Source organism: Myotis daubentonii, chromosome X (genome assembly GCF_963259705.1).
Source record: "Myotis daubentonii chromosome X, mMyoDau2.1, whole genome shotgun sequence".
Taxonomy (NCBI): domain Eukaryota; kingdom Metazoa; phylum Chordata; class Mammalia; order Chiroptera; family Vespertilionidae; genus Myotis; species Myotis daubentonii.
In genome coordinates, this window is record NC_081861.1 from 42,972,738 (window position 1) to 42,986,824 (window position 14,087).

The window sequence follows — 14,087 nt, forward strand, 5'->3', positions numbered from 1 at the left end:
TAACCTGAGTTCTGCTGATGACTTTGAGAGGCGTGGAATAAAGTTTTCCAGAAAACAAGAGGTAGCATGTTTGAAGACCTTGTGCTATAAGGGAATGTGGCAAGAAAACCTGGCAAGTTAAACAAAAGCCAGACTACACAGAAAGTTCCTGAACATGTCAAAGAGTTTTCATCTTAACTTAAAACTAATGGGAAAACATTGAAAGATTTTAAATCAAGAGAGGGACCATGGATAAGATTTGCATTAACGTTTTTGGCAGCAGTTAGAAGCAAATAGGAAGAGGGTCAGAGTGGATATGATAAGACAAAACTAGGGAGCTGTCGTCATAGTTCTCAAGAGATACTGCCTTGAATTGGGGTGCTGGCAGTGGAGATTGAGAGAACTGGATGGATGTAACAGATTTGGGAGGTAAACTCCATGAGACTTAGTGCTAGATTAATAAGGAGGTAGGCATGAGGCGATGTCAAGAATGCATTTTGATAATAGGAGATCCTGAAGAGAAGTGTATTTTGTGAGGTAGATGTGTGTATATACTAGTATGCGTTTGTAATGTATTCAGTGTTTGTCTGAAGTAACTTTAAAACAACTAAGAAAAGATACAGAACTTACTTCCTGGTACCCTATTTCCTCTTGCTTTTTTCCTCTTCCAAGAATTTTAGAGATTGGAGTTTTGTCTCTGAAACAAAGTTGCTGTGGCTGATTTGAACTCCCACCCTCAGCACCTTCCTCTTGCTTGAATCCATCTTGGTTTTATCTGCCCAACTAATGGTTTATTCTGCTTTCCATATCCTACCTCTGGTCTAACTAGGCTTGCTGCTATATAAATGCATTTATTAAAAAGAACTAAAGTGACAGGAAAGAAGATAGGTTGGGATGATGCTTCCTAACTTTTGGGGATTTTTTTTCATGATAATATTTGTAGAAGCTTTTTGGAGTCAGACATGCTACCTTTGCACCATGTAGAAGCTTTTGGCAGACCAAAGGGAGTGGAGGGGCACGGTCAGTGCACCACGAAACGTCCCTAGACGCTGGAAAGCAGTGTCTGGGGAATTGTGTGCTGCTGCCATAGTAAACCGGAAGTTCTGCTTCAGGGGAGCCCCCGCTTCCGGCTTCCGGAACAGGGCCAAGTGGAGGAGGGAATGTACACTGCGCCATAGCAATAGTAAACCGGAAGTCCTGCTACAGAGGAGCCCCCGCTTCCGGCTTCTCGAACAGGGCCAAGTGGACGAGGCAATGTACACTGGGCCATAGCAATAGTAAACCATAAGTCCTGCTTCAGGGGAGCCCCCGCTTCCGGCTTCCGGAAAAGGCCAGGTGGACAAGGCAATGTACACTGCGCCATAGCAATAGTAAACCGGAAGTCTGCCTCAGCAGTGCTTCCGGAGCGGGACCGAAGCACCATTTTTCTAGAGCCTTCGTCCTGAGATGGCGGCCCTGAAGGGGCGCTGCTGGACTGTCTCTGGCTTGGCTACCCGAAGCATAGGAAGCACCTTCACCGGGTGAGTGGGAAAGGGGAATTTGGTGTGAACCTTGCCCCACACCAGAGAGCCCTCCGTCCTCCCAAAACCCTTACATTACTGTCTTGGTTCAACGGCCGAGGTCTCCTTACTGAAGCGTTACTTTTTTTACCGGAAGTTTGTCCTAAAAGTGGACTGATACACTGTATTACATGGTAGTACTGTTTACCTGGCCTGCAGAATCCCTCTTGCTTTAAGACGTTTGATGCTCCAAATCTTTGAATTCTGATACGCTGTTGGACATATTTAAACACAAAACTCTTCATTGTCTTGCTCCATAATTGGGCTGGAAATACTATTTTTTTTCTTCTGCGTGCTGAAACTGACTATATCTTATTAGCACATTAAAATGGCAGTACCTGAAGAGGCCATCCCTCCTTTGTCTGAATACCAGTGCAAGATCTGTTTAGAAATCCTGGTCGAGCCTGTAACACTACCTTGTGATCACACGCTCTGTAAGCCATGCTTTAAGTCCATTGTAGAAAAGTCAAATTTATGCTGTCCCTTCTGTCGCTTCTGGATCGGTCGGTGGGCCCGGTACCATACCCGAAGAAATTCCCTTGTCAATATGGAATTGTGGGAGAAAATTAAAAATCACTATCCAGAAGAATGTAATCTAAGAGTCGCTGTCCAAGAATCACAAGCAAGTTGTAGTGCCGCTCCGCCAGTACGTCTGATAAGTGAACCTGGAGAACTGAGAAGAGAATATGAAGAGGAGAATAGAAAGATGGAGGCATTGCAACGAGCCAAAGCAGAAGAAGAAAACAAAGCCAGTGAAGAATACATACAGCAATTATTGGCAGAGGATGAAGAAAAAAGGAAAAGAGGGATAAAAAGACAACTGAAAAGTGATAAATCACTAGCAAAAAAGATAAGCTTTGATATTAATTTCGATGCAGAAACTGCCGGGGCATCTAATAGAGTCATAACCAGGTCACAAACGAAAACAATGAACCAACAAGAAAACACTGGTGATATTCAGGAGTCTTTGTCACCTATATCTCAGTATGGGCCAGCATCACTATCAGAAGGTGTGAAAAAAGGCAAGAAAAACTCCATGTCTAAGGAGAGTGAGAGTAGTCATATAAAGAGCCCTATGTGCCAAGGCACAGAAATTAAGGGAGATAGTCTAACACTTTCTTCTCAAATATGTCATGAAATTCAAGAACAAGGTGCAACATCTTCAATAGAGTCACCTATGCCTCAGCTATGTGCCAGTGGTACAGAATTGTGCCTTGGAGAAAAAGTCAAAATGAAACCGAGCAAAAATGATGAAGAGAAGGAACCTAAAGCCAGCATTGCCTACTCCGGAGAAGCTGCAGTTGACCCTCATGGCAAAAGAGAGAGTGTGTGCATTATATCAGATATGGCGCAGATAACTGAGACAGAAAATGAAGAGTCTTACCCACAGAGCAGTGAAAAAGATGTTTCCAAAAGAAAAACACAGGAATTTTTGTTTGAAACAGCCGGGGATCCAGGCTCTTCTGTAAAAAGAGGGAGAGTGTTCCCTGAAGCTTCCTCAGACCAAGAGGAAACAAGTCACCATCACTCAAATCTGTTAGATTTGGGACAGGTATTTTTTGAGAGAGAAAACCAAGAAGAACAAGATAAGTTATCAGCATTAAATCTTTGCAAAGAGGTGGATGAAAACCAAATAGACCCCACCCTGCCAAAAGGATCCCCAGATGAATAGCTGTTATCTTCTAGGTCCTCATCTCCAGACAAACTGCCAAGTGGAGAGAAGAATTCCAAAGACAGCAACTCCAAAAGACAAACCGTTATAAAGCCTTCAAAACCCGAGAGAGGCTCAAAAAATTAAAACTGGCAACCTTTTTTTAAGATCCAGTTGTAACATTCAGTTAATGTTCATATATGAAAGATGCCAAGTTCCACTAGAGATTATTGCAAAGTGCTCATTCTTTACAGCCTAAGTTACCGAGGAAAAGAACTTCTCAGATGTTTCAGAGATAAAGTAATGCGTGGGTAAAGGGGGTGTTTTATAATCTAGCAAACTTTTGTTGTGAAGCTTTTTTTCTTCAAAATGTGCATGTTTTATGGCCTTTTGTCATCTTTTTTTGTCCTGTAGTAATTCAAGCAAGATTATACTATGCTCACTAGTTAAAGAATCCAGGTTTAAAATCTAAGTTTTCTTGTTATTTCCCATGTATTTGCAGAGCACTTGAAATGCATCTTACATAACAGTAAAGGAATCTAGTTGCCATCTTCTAATTACTTTAAGCATTATAGCATTTTCTTTTATTTGAAGTGTGTTAGGATTAACATGAAATCAGAAAGTCAGTTTTCTGGAAATTAGGATTAATTTGCAGAAAGGAAACTATACTCTTGATGCAAAAGGAGTTAAGAGTTGCAGTAAGGCTGAATGGGGCAGGCTGATAACTTGGAGGTACTGGAACTGAGCTGGTGATCAGAAATTGGTCCAGGGTGGAGTAGGAGGTATAGTTTGGGAAAGCATTCTCCCTCATCCTTTCTTTGCTAAATGACACAGAAAACATTTGGATTTTATAACTTTTCACACCATAGTATCTGGTGTCAAAATCAAAATTAGTTCATAAATTACCTAAAATTTTGGAAATTCACATTACTCTTAGTTTGCTATTCCGGGGGAGAGGGAGAGAGGGAATTTATGTAGGAGAGTTATATAACGATATCTTATGCTGTGGAACCTCAGGCATAAATGATCATTTGTTTATTTCCTTATTATTTGTATTAGTATTGACTTTTATTTGTGTTTATGGGAAGAAACAGAAAGTATGATACTTGGGTTTTGCCCTATATTATGCCTCAAAGTTAAATCAGAAGGTAGTGATTTCATTTTATGAAATTTAACTATTAACCTTTGTTTCATTAATATAAACAACTTTGAACAAACAACAGGTTTAGAGGTATTTCTGTTGATGTCTAGTTATCTTTTTGGGTTAAAAATGTTCTAGGGTTAATTTTAGCTTAAATTTGTCAATATTTTTATACATGATTGAGATTTTTCCTCCAAATTCTGTAACTGATTCTGTTAATCTTTGCACACTTGATGGCATCTGCTTCAAGTATTGATTGGGTAATTATCGGTAGAATTTTGATGATAATGTAAAACTTACTTTGCCCTCTCTCAAAAAACAACAAGTGATTGATGTCTGAGTAGTGATTGTGCTGAAATGAAGTGTTGTCAGAAACTAACCAAATTTTTCTAAAATCGACTAAAATTCATCTCATCCCACTGATATTTTTCTAAGAGTAATTTTACATTACATTTTATGGTGGACGTTATGGAAATGCCTCAAATTAAAAGTCATGTAATTAAATCTTCCTGAAATAGACCATATCCAAAAAGGGGGAAAACAGTGTTATGTATTTTAGATTTATAGTACTTGACTATTTTTTTTGTGAAGTCTTCCTGACTAAAGTTGGTTCAAAGATAATTTTACTTTATTTTCATATGTTTTTCCCTTCTTACTGTGTCTTGTAATTTTCATTTTTTGGCACAAATATTACATATCAGATTGTTCTGGTTTGTGTTTACATTTTTAAAAAGTTCATGATCTGTTTTTGGTTGTCATTATACTATATTACAAAATGCTAGAAGCCCATTGCACGAAGATTCGCGCAATAGGCCTTCCTTTCCCTGGCTGCTGGCACCGTTTTTCCTCTGGCACCCGGGACCCAGGCCTTTGGTCCGGCCGCAGTTGAGAAGCCAAGCCTCTTCAGTCTTCAGTCTTCAGTCTTCAATCTTCAGTCTTCAGTCTACAGTCTTTAGTCTTCAGTCTTCACTCTGGCCAGAGCCTTCAGTCTTCGCTCCACGCCGGTGTATGCAAATTAACCACCATCTTTGTTGGGTTAATTTGCATAGTTGCTCTTATTGGCTGGTAGGTGTAGCGGAGTGACACCAATTTGCATGTTTCTCTTTTATTCGTGTAGATGGAATAATGAACTAGTTAGTTAAATGGCATTTTCTGTGGCTCATTGATGTGTAATGAGCATTTGTAGTAATAAGCAAGTGGAATTTAATTGTTTAGGAGTAATAACTAAAGTCATAATGACTGTATTTTTTAAAAAGTTCTCTTAATTTGAAAAATTATCTAAATTTTATGCTCATTTTTGACATGTTTTTTTCTTAGGTTGTTTTATTTAAACTGGTTGGTTTTTGGAAGTTAAATGTTAGAAACTAGACTAATACATTCTAGCACTCATTGTTTTGGAATACTTGTGACAATACTTAGATGTTTTTTACTGTATACATATTCTTTCAAATATTTTCATTGATTTCAGAGAGAAATGGAGAGAGAGAGTTAGAAACATCAATGATGGGAGTCATTGATAAGCTGCCTCCTGCACGCCCCCAACTGGGGTTTGAGCCACAACCTGAGCATGTGCCTTGACAGGGAATCAAACTGTCACCTCCTGGTTCCTGGGTCAATGCTCAACCACAGAGCCATGCTGGCTGAGTTATATTTTTTTAGTTTAATTAATGGTATGACATTGGTTCAAAAAACCATACAGGTTTCAAGTATATAATTGAACAAAACAGGTTTTAAGATAAAATTTAATTTCTCCAATAGTCTTTTTTTTTTTTTTCTGGTAAGGTACCCTCCAATGAGGTTTTCTTTACTTGTTTTTCTTTTTTTCTTGTAATCTTTATTGTTGTAAGTATTATATAGGTCCTCCTTTTCCTCCATTAACCTCTTCCAGCCCACTCCCATCCTTCCCTTCCTCAGTCCCTCACCACCCCATTGCCAATAGTCCTGCCATGTATGCCTTTTTGTTAGAAACTACTGTTTTGCATCAGTAATAAGAATTCATTGCTAATTTTTCTGGTCATTTTTTGTGGAAGGGATTTGAAAGTTTAATTTCTCAAGGAGTATTAAGACTATGTAGAAGTTGAAAATTAAAATATTAAAAATGAAACTGGACTATTGTGTGCATTTGTAAAAGAAAAATTACATTAAAAGTTCTACATAACAAAAAGTACCAGGAAGGAAAATTGGAAGACATGGCGAACTGGTGAAGAGATATATCCAATTCATCACTGAGAGCTAATTCCCTTTATATAAAGTGTCTTCCAGCAGAGCTACCTCTATCAAGACACTGAGCCTGGTATGCTTTCTGTCCCTTGGAAAGTCAGGAGAATTTGGGCCTGGTTTTGCTTCTGCCCCTGATGGGTGGCCAGGAGATACTGGGTCACTGTTTTGCTTTAAGTCCACCAGGCCCCTGGGCAGTCTGCTTCCCCCCTTTTCCCCTTCAGGGTTCTCTAATAACTGTCTATTGTATTATTTTTAGGCTTTTTACTTGTACTTAGTAGAGAAGAGCTGGGAAAGATGAGTCTAGGCCATCATATTCCAAACCAGAAAGCTGTTTTATTTTTAGACCCGATTTCTGTTTTGTTTTTGTTTTTGAGAGAGAGAGACAGAGAGAGAGAGAGAGAGAGAGAGAGAGAGAGAGAGAGAGAGAGAAACTTACATGTGAGAGAGACATGTCAATTGGTTACCTCCCACATGTGCCCTGAACGTCTTGGAATTGATCTTGCAGCCCAGGTAAGTGCCCTTGACCAGAATTGGATTTGTGACCCTATGGTGGGTGTGCTGACACTCTAATACTGAGCCATACTGGCCATGGCTATCAGGTACTTATTGAAGAAACACAATGTGCCAAGAATAATTTTAGGTTCTGGGGATACATAAATGAAAAGAAGAAATAAAAGTTCTCTCATTAAGCTTACATTCTATTGGGGGAAGAGAGATGATAAATTATATAAATTATATACTAGTAACTGCTATAAAGAAAAGTGAAGTAAATCAGTGGACAGACAGTGATGGGGAGGGATGTTATTTTGTGATTGGGAGGGTAAAGGAGGTCTCTCTGATTAGGTGACATTTGAACATAGGCTTCAGTAAACTGAGAAAGAGAGCCATGTGTTAAATAGGGGAAACAAAGGATGCAGTGGCACTGAGGCTAGAGCTTGCTTGGTGTGTTCAGGACAGAAAAGTGGCTTTGCTTTCTGCCTAATCTGCTTTCTTATTTTACACACTCTCTCCCATTCTTTAAATATTTCAAGCAAACTTGCTTTTGTTCAGTGTGCCAGAAAATCTTCTTTCTGGGCTTTTTATGTTTTTGTATTATTTGCCATGAGCACCATTCCTCTCAGTTTTGTCCAGCTATCATTATCTTCTACCTACTCACTCTTTAGGTTATGGCTTTTAACCATAGCTTCCTCTGAGAGATTGCCCTTGAATATCCAGGGCTGGGTTAGATGTATCAGATACTCTTAAACCCTATAGTAAGGGTGGTCATATAACTTAACATCTAAACAGGGACATTTCTTAAGACAAAGAGGGATAATATCAGTAGTTATGTTGGGCCAGCATATAACAGTTTGTATTTTTTCTATTGTCACTTTTCACACAGTGCTATTTTACTTTGTTGTTGTTTATCCCCTGCTAGTAGGGGACTCTATAAGGGCAAGAATCTTGTCTATCTTGCTCATGTCTTTGTCCTGAAGAGTTTTCTAGGTATCTGGTAAAACATGGCCGTTCAATAATTTTTTTACTCAATTAGATAAATGTATATATTGAGATTCCCCAGAATATTCTGGGATAGAGTTGTTGTTCCTCTACTCGAAAAGAAGTGTTCATATATGTAGTGGCATATACTGTGTGTTTTTCTTTGGCTATATAGTGATCAAGTGTGGGAGGTTGTGTGGTAAAGATTATGAAGTTGAGCTGCAAGAAAGAAGAGAAGAACATGGTTTGGGACATTTTTTACCTTTGTGAGTTTCTGCTAACCACCAATGCTATGTACTTGTAAGCCTCAGTCAAAAAAAAAAAAAAACTTCCTTTGGAAAGAAAGACACCATACAAACTTAAGGTATCAAAATTAATTTCACTTACTAGTAAAAGAGCAATTTCACATAGGATGCTACAACGTACCACCTATAATTTGCAACCATTCCCTGAAATTAGCTGTGAACTTAGATATTATTAACTTGATATTATTTTCTCAAGTATGTCTAACATATTCAGAGGCTTTACTAGTTGACTTCCCTTCCTTGCTCTTGGAGTCTTTATATGTTTCCTTTTCATGTATCAGATGTCTAAAAATCACTTTACTCAGATTGGTCTCCAATCTACTTCAATTCAGTTGGATATTTTCCACCATCTGGTTTCAAGCTTTTAAATGGGTATCTGGGGGGCTAATATTTCCACATTCTAGTAAGAAATGGTAATTAAAAAATATGTTGTTTTTATTACCCTGTGATGACTGAAGGAAACCATAGACAAACAGCACTACATTTCCTCTCATTTTAAGGCAGCTGCATATCAATCAGATTCTCAGCTACTTGTGGATTTCTTTTTTCTGCTAGATTAATGCAGAGATTCTATTTCTCAAACAGACAAAATGTAGAGTATCCTACAAGTCACCAGAGCCAGAGCAAATCTCTCAGCTCCAGTGTTAAGCCTTTCATTGGGTCTATGTCTCTCAAGGGAAGTTATTCTTCCTTGGGATAGCAGGGAGAATGGCACTGTATGATAATTTGTTCTCATTGATAACATAGGTATGAAAATCAATTATCTTTATCGCTATCTGAATATCTACACAGAAATTGACATAATTTATACACTGTCTTGACAATAGCCATTCCAACAATGATTGCTACTCAAGGCAGCTAGGAAATGTAATGTATTACATTCTGTGTAAATAAATGCTCAGCTCTGAGATATTATAAAATTAGGTATTTGGCTAAACCTAAATAAAAAGCAATGGTTTCACCAATTTTCTAGAAGAATGTAAAAGACTTAAATTTCAACCATGGACATGAAATGAATTTCACAATAATTGAGTAAGGAAAAGACTTTTTCTTCAACAGACCTCTGGCATCAGTTTGGAGTCGTCTTGCACTTAGCTGACAAAAAAAATATCTTACAATAGAATTTCTTTGTTTTAATTCTAAAGTTTATGCATTTTAATGTAAATTCAGTAGGGAGGAGAAAACTTTTGAGCCTCACCAGCCTGTCACTTGTAAGTTTCAATTAGCTTATGACCTTATTTCTTCAAAACTAAATTTTAGAACTAGAAAAGAATTCAAGAGAAAGGTTTTTAGAGCACCGAGTGTCCAAGGAACGTAAGGACATTATACCATTGTGGAGAAAAAAAGATATAGAAAAGAGAGGCTTAAAGAACTAAACTACTTGGTGAATTTCACTGTTGTGCTGAGCAAGTGTCCATTTGAAAGGAGTTTTTAAGGGCGAAATAGGCAGGTTTAGGAAATTTTAGAAATTAAGGGGTCCATGGAAAAAGCACACAGCTACAGAGCTGCAAAGGTTACGTTTCCACAAGATAAGGGAGCTGAGAGTAGCAAAAGGTACACATTTACAAAATAGAGGAAGAAAGCTCAGAGGAAATAAGAGAACAATAAGGGAAAAGATGTAGGGAACCTCACATACTTCACGTGAGGCTTAATCTCAGGAGTTGCTATAGTGACCAAATCAAAGGGGGGTAGTGAGACACTAAAAACTGCAGCCTTTGGTAAAGAAAAGGGATTCAGTGGGACTGTTCCTCCTCCCCATATGGGAGTCTGTGCTGTGGGACTCTTTCCCCCTCCCCACGCGGGAGTCTGTGCTTGTCTCTCAATAAATTTCCACCTTTGCTATACCATCTTTTGTCCATGGTTTCACTCTTTGACTCCACCAGACAAAGAGCCCTGGGAACCATCCTGCCAAGAGGGATACCATGCATTTCCAGTCCAAATTTCCCATTTCACATTCATTCACTCAATAATTATTCACTAGGCCCTGGGACTATAAGTTGGACAAAAACAGATATGCCCTTACAGAGCTTCTAGACTCTAGAAGCAAAATACAGGCAATAATAACCATTCGAAAAAAAACTAAGATTAATGCTAGGAAGAAGGAAAGAGTGCCAGGAAGGGATTTAACCTGAGTTCTGCTGATGACTTTGAGAGGCGTGGAATAAAGTTTTCCAGAAAACAAGAGGTAGCATGTTTGAAGACCTTGTGCTATAAGGGAATGTGGCAAGAAAACCTGGCAAGTTAAACAAAAGCCAGACTACACAGAAAGTTCCTGAACATGTCAAAGAGTTTTCATCTTAACTTAAAACTAATGGGAAAACATTGAAAGATTTTAAATCAAGAGAGGGACCATGGATAAGATTTGCATTAATGTTTTTGGCAGCAGTTAGAAGCAAATAGGAAGGGGGTCAGAGTGGATATGATAAGACAAAACTAGGGAGCTGTCGTCATAGTTCTCAAGAGATACTGCCTTGAATTGGGGTGCTGGCAGTGGAGATTGAGAGAACTGGATGGATGTAACAGATTTGGGAGGTAAACTCCATGAGACTTAGTGCTAGATTAATAAGGAGGTAGGCATGAGGCGATGTCAAGAATGCATTTTGATAATAGGAGATCCTGAAGAGAAGTGTATTTTGTGAGGTAGATGTGTGTATATACTAGTATGCGTTTGTAATGTATTCAGTGTTTGTCTGAAGTAACTTTAAAACAACTAAGAAAAGATACAGAACTTACTTCCTGGTACCCTATTTCCTCTTGCTTTTTTCCTCTTCCAAGAATTTTAGAGATTGGAGTTTTGTCTCTGAAACAAAGTTGCTGTGGCTGATTTGAACTCCCACCCTCAGCACCTTCCTCTTGCTTGAATCCATCTTGGTTTTATCTGCCCAACTAACGGTTTATTCTGCTTTCCATATCCTACCTCTGGTCTAAATAGGCTTGCTGCTATATAAATGCATTTATTAAAAAGAACTAAAGTGACAGGAAAGAAGATAGGTTGGGATGATGCTTCCTAACTTTTGGGGATTTTTTTTCATGATAATATTTGTAGAAGCTTTTTGGAGTCAGACATGCTACCTTTGCACCATGTAGAAGCTTTTGGCAGACCAAAGGGAGTGGAGGGGCACGGTCAGTGCACCACGAAACGTCCCTAGACGCTGGAAAGCAGTGTCTGGGGAATTGTGTGCTGCTGCCATAGGAAAACGGAAGTTCTGCTTCAAGGGAGCCTCGCTTCCGGCTTCCGGAAAAGGGCCAGGTGGACAAGGCAATGTACACTGCGCCATAGCAATAATAAACCGGAAGTCCTGCTTCAGGGGAGCCCCCGCTTCCGGCTTCCGGAACAGGGCCAAGTGGACAAGGCACTGTACATTGCGCCATAGCAATAGTAAACCGGAAGTCTGCCTCAGCAGTGCTTCCGGAGCGGGACCGAAGCACCATTTTTCTAGAGCCTTCGTCCTGAGATGGCGGCCCTGAAGGGGCGCTGCTGGACTATCTCTGGCTTGGCTACCCGAAGCATAGGAAGCACCTTCACCGGGTGAGTGGGAAAGGGGAATTTGGTGTGAACCTTGCCCCACGCCAGAGAGCCGTCCGTCCTCCCAAAACCCTTACATTACTGTCTTGGTTCAACGGCCGAGGTCTCCTTACTGAAGCGTTACTTTTCTTACCGGAAGTTTGTCCTAAAAGTGGACTGATACACTGTATTACATGGTAGTACTGTTTACCTGGCCTGCAGAATCCCTCTTGCTTTAAGACGTTTGATGCTCCAAATCTTTGAATTCTGATACGCTGTTGGACATATTTAAACACAAAACTCTTCATTGTCTTGCTCCATAATTGGGCTGGAAATACTATTTTTTTTCTTCTGCGTGCTGAAACTGACTATATCTTATTAGCACATTAAAATGGCAGTACCTGAAGAGGCCATCCCTCCTTTGTCTGAATACCAGTGCAAGATCTGTTTAGAAATCCTGGTCGAGCCTGTAACACTACCTTGTGATCACACGCTCTGTAAGCCATGCTTTAAGTCCATTGTAGAAAAGTCAAATTTATGCTGTCCCTTCTGTCGCTTCTGGATCGGTCGGTGGGCCCGGTACCATACCCGAAGAAATTCCCTTGTCAATATGGAATTGTGGGAGAAAATTAAAAATCACTATCCAGAAGAATGTAATCTAAGAGTCGCTTTCCAAGAATCACAAGCAAGTTGTAGTGCCGCTCCGCCAGTACGTCTGATAAGTGAACCTGGAGAACTGAGAAGAGAATATGAAGAGGAGAATAGAAAGATGGAGGCATTGCAACGAGCCAAAGCAGAAGAAGAAAACAAAGCCAGTGAAGAATACATACAGCAATTATTGGCAGAGGATGAAGAAAAAAGGAAAAGAGAGATAAAAAGACAACTGAAAAGTGATAAAGCACTAGCAAAAAAGATAAGCTTTGATATTAATTTCGATGCAGAAACTGCCGGGGCATCTAATAGAGTCATAACCAGGTCACAAACGAAAACAATGAACCAACAAGAAAACACTGGTGATATTCAGGAGTCTTTGTCACCTATATCTCAGTATGGGCCAGCATCACTATCAGAAGGTGTGAAAAAAGGCAAGAAAAACTCCATGTCTAAGGAGAGTGAGAGTAGTCATATAAAGAGCCCTATGTGCCAAGGCACAGAAATTAAGGGAGATAGTCTAACACTTTCTTCTCAAATATGTCATGAAATTCAAGAACAAGGTGCAACATCTTCAATAGAGTCACCTATGCCTCAGCTATGTGCCAGTGGTACAGAATTGTGCCTTGGAGAAAAAGTCAAAATGGAACGGAGCAAAAATGATGAAGAGAAGGAACCTAAAGCCAGCATTGCCTACTCCGGAGAAGCTGCAGTTGACCCTCATGGCAAAAGAGAGAGTGTGTGCATTATATCAGATATGGCGCAGATAACTGAGACAGAAAATGAAGAGTCTTACCCACAGAGCAGTGAAAAAGATGTTTCCAAAAGAAAAACACAGGAATTTTTGTTTGAAACAGCCGGGGATCCAGGCTCTTCTGTAAAAAGAGGGAGAGTGTTCCCTGAAGCTTCCTCAGACCAAGAGGAAACAAGTCACCATCACTCAAATCTGTTAGATTTGGGACAGGTATTTTTTGAGAGAGAAAACCAAGAAGAACAAGATAAGTTATCAGCATTAAATCTTTGCAAAGAGGTGGATGAAAACCAAATAGACCCCACCCTGCCAAAAGGATCCCCAGATGAATAGCTGTTATCTTCTATGTCCTCATCTCCAGACAAACTGCCAAGTGGAGAGAAGAATTCCAAAGACAGCAACTCCAAAAGACAAACCGTTATAAAGCCTTCAAAACCCGAGAGAGGCTCAAAAAATTAAAACTGGCAACCTTTTTTTAAGATCCAGTTGTAACATTCAGTTAATGTTCATATATGAAAGATGCCAAGTTCCACTAGAGATTATTGCAAAGTGCTAATTCTTTACAGCCTAAGTTACCGAGGAAAAGAACTTCTCAGATGTTTCAGAGATAAAGTAATGCGTGGGTAAAGGGGGTGTTTTATAATCTAGCAAACTTTTGTTGTGAAGCTTTCTTTTCTTCAAAATATGCATGTTTTATGGCCTTTTGTCATCTTTTTTTGTCCTGTAGTAATTCAAGCAAGATTATACTATGCTCACTAGTTAAAGAATCCAGGTTTAAAATCTAAGTTTTCTTGTTATTTCCCATGTATTTGCAGAGCACTTGAAATGCATCTTACATAACAGTAAAGG

General features: G+C 39.4%; 2 pseudogenes; both read left to right on the forward strand.

Moving 5' to 3' along the window:
• Positions 1-1,863: 1,863 nt before the first annotated feature.
• Positions 1,864-3,488, forward strand: LOC132223858 (E3 ubiquitin-protein ligase RNF168-like; annotated as a pseudogene).
• An 8,736-nt stretch (positions 3,489-12,224) lies between these two features.
• Positions 12,225-13,849, forward strand: LOC132223854 (E3 ubiquitin-protein ligase RNF168-like; annotated as a pseudogene).
• Positions 13,850-14,087: the final 238 nt, after the last annotated feature.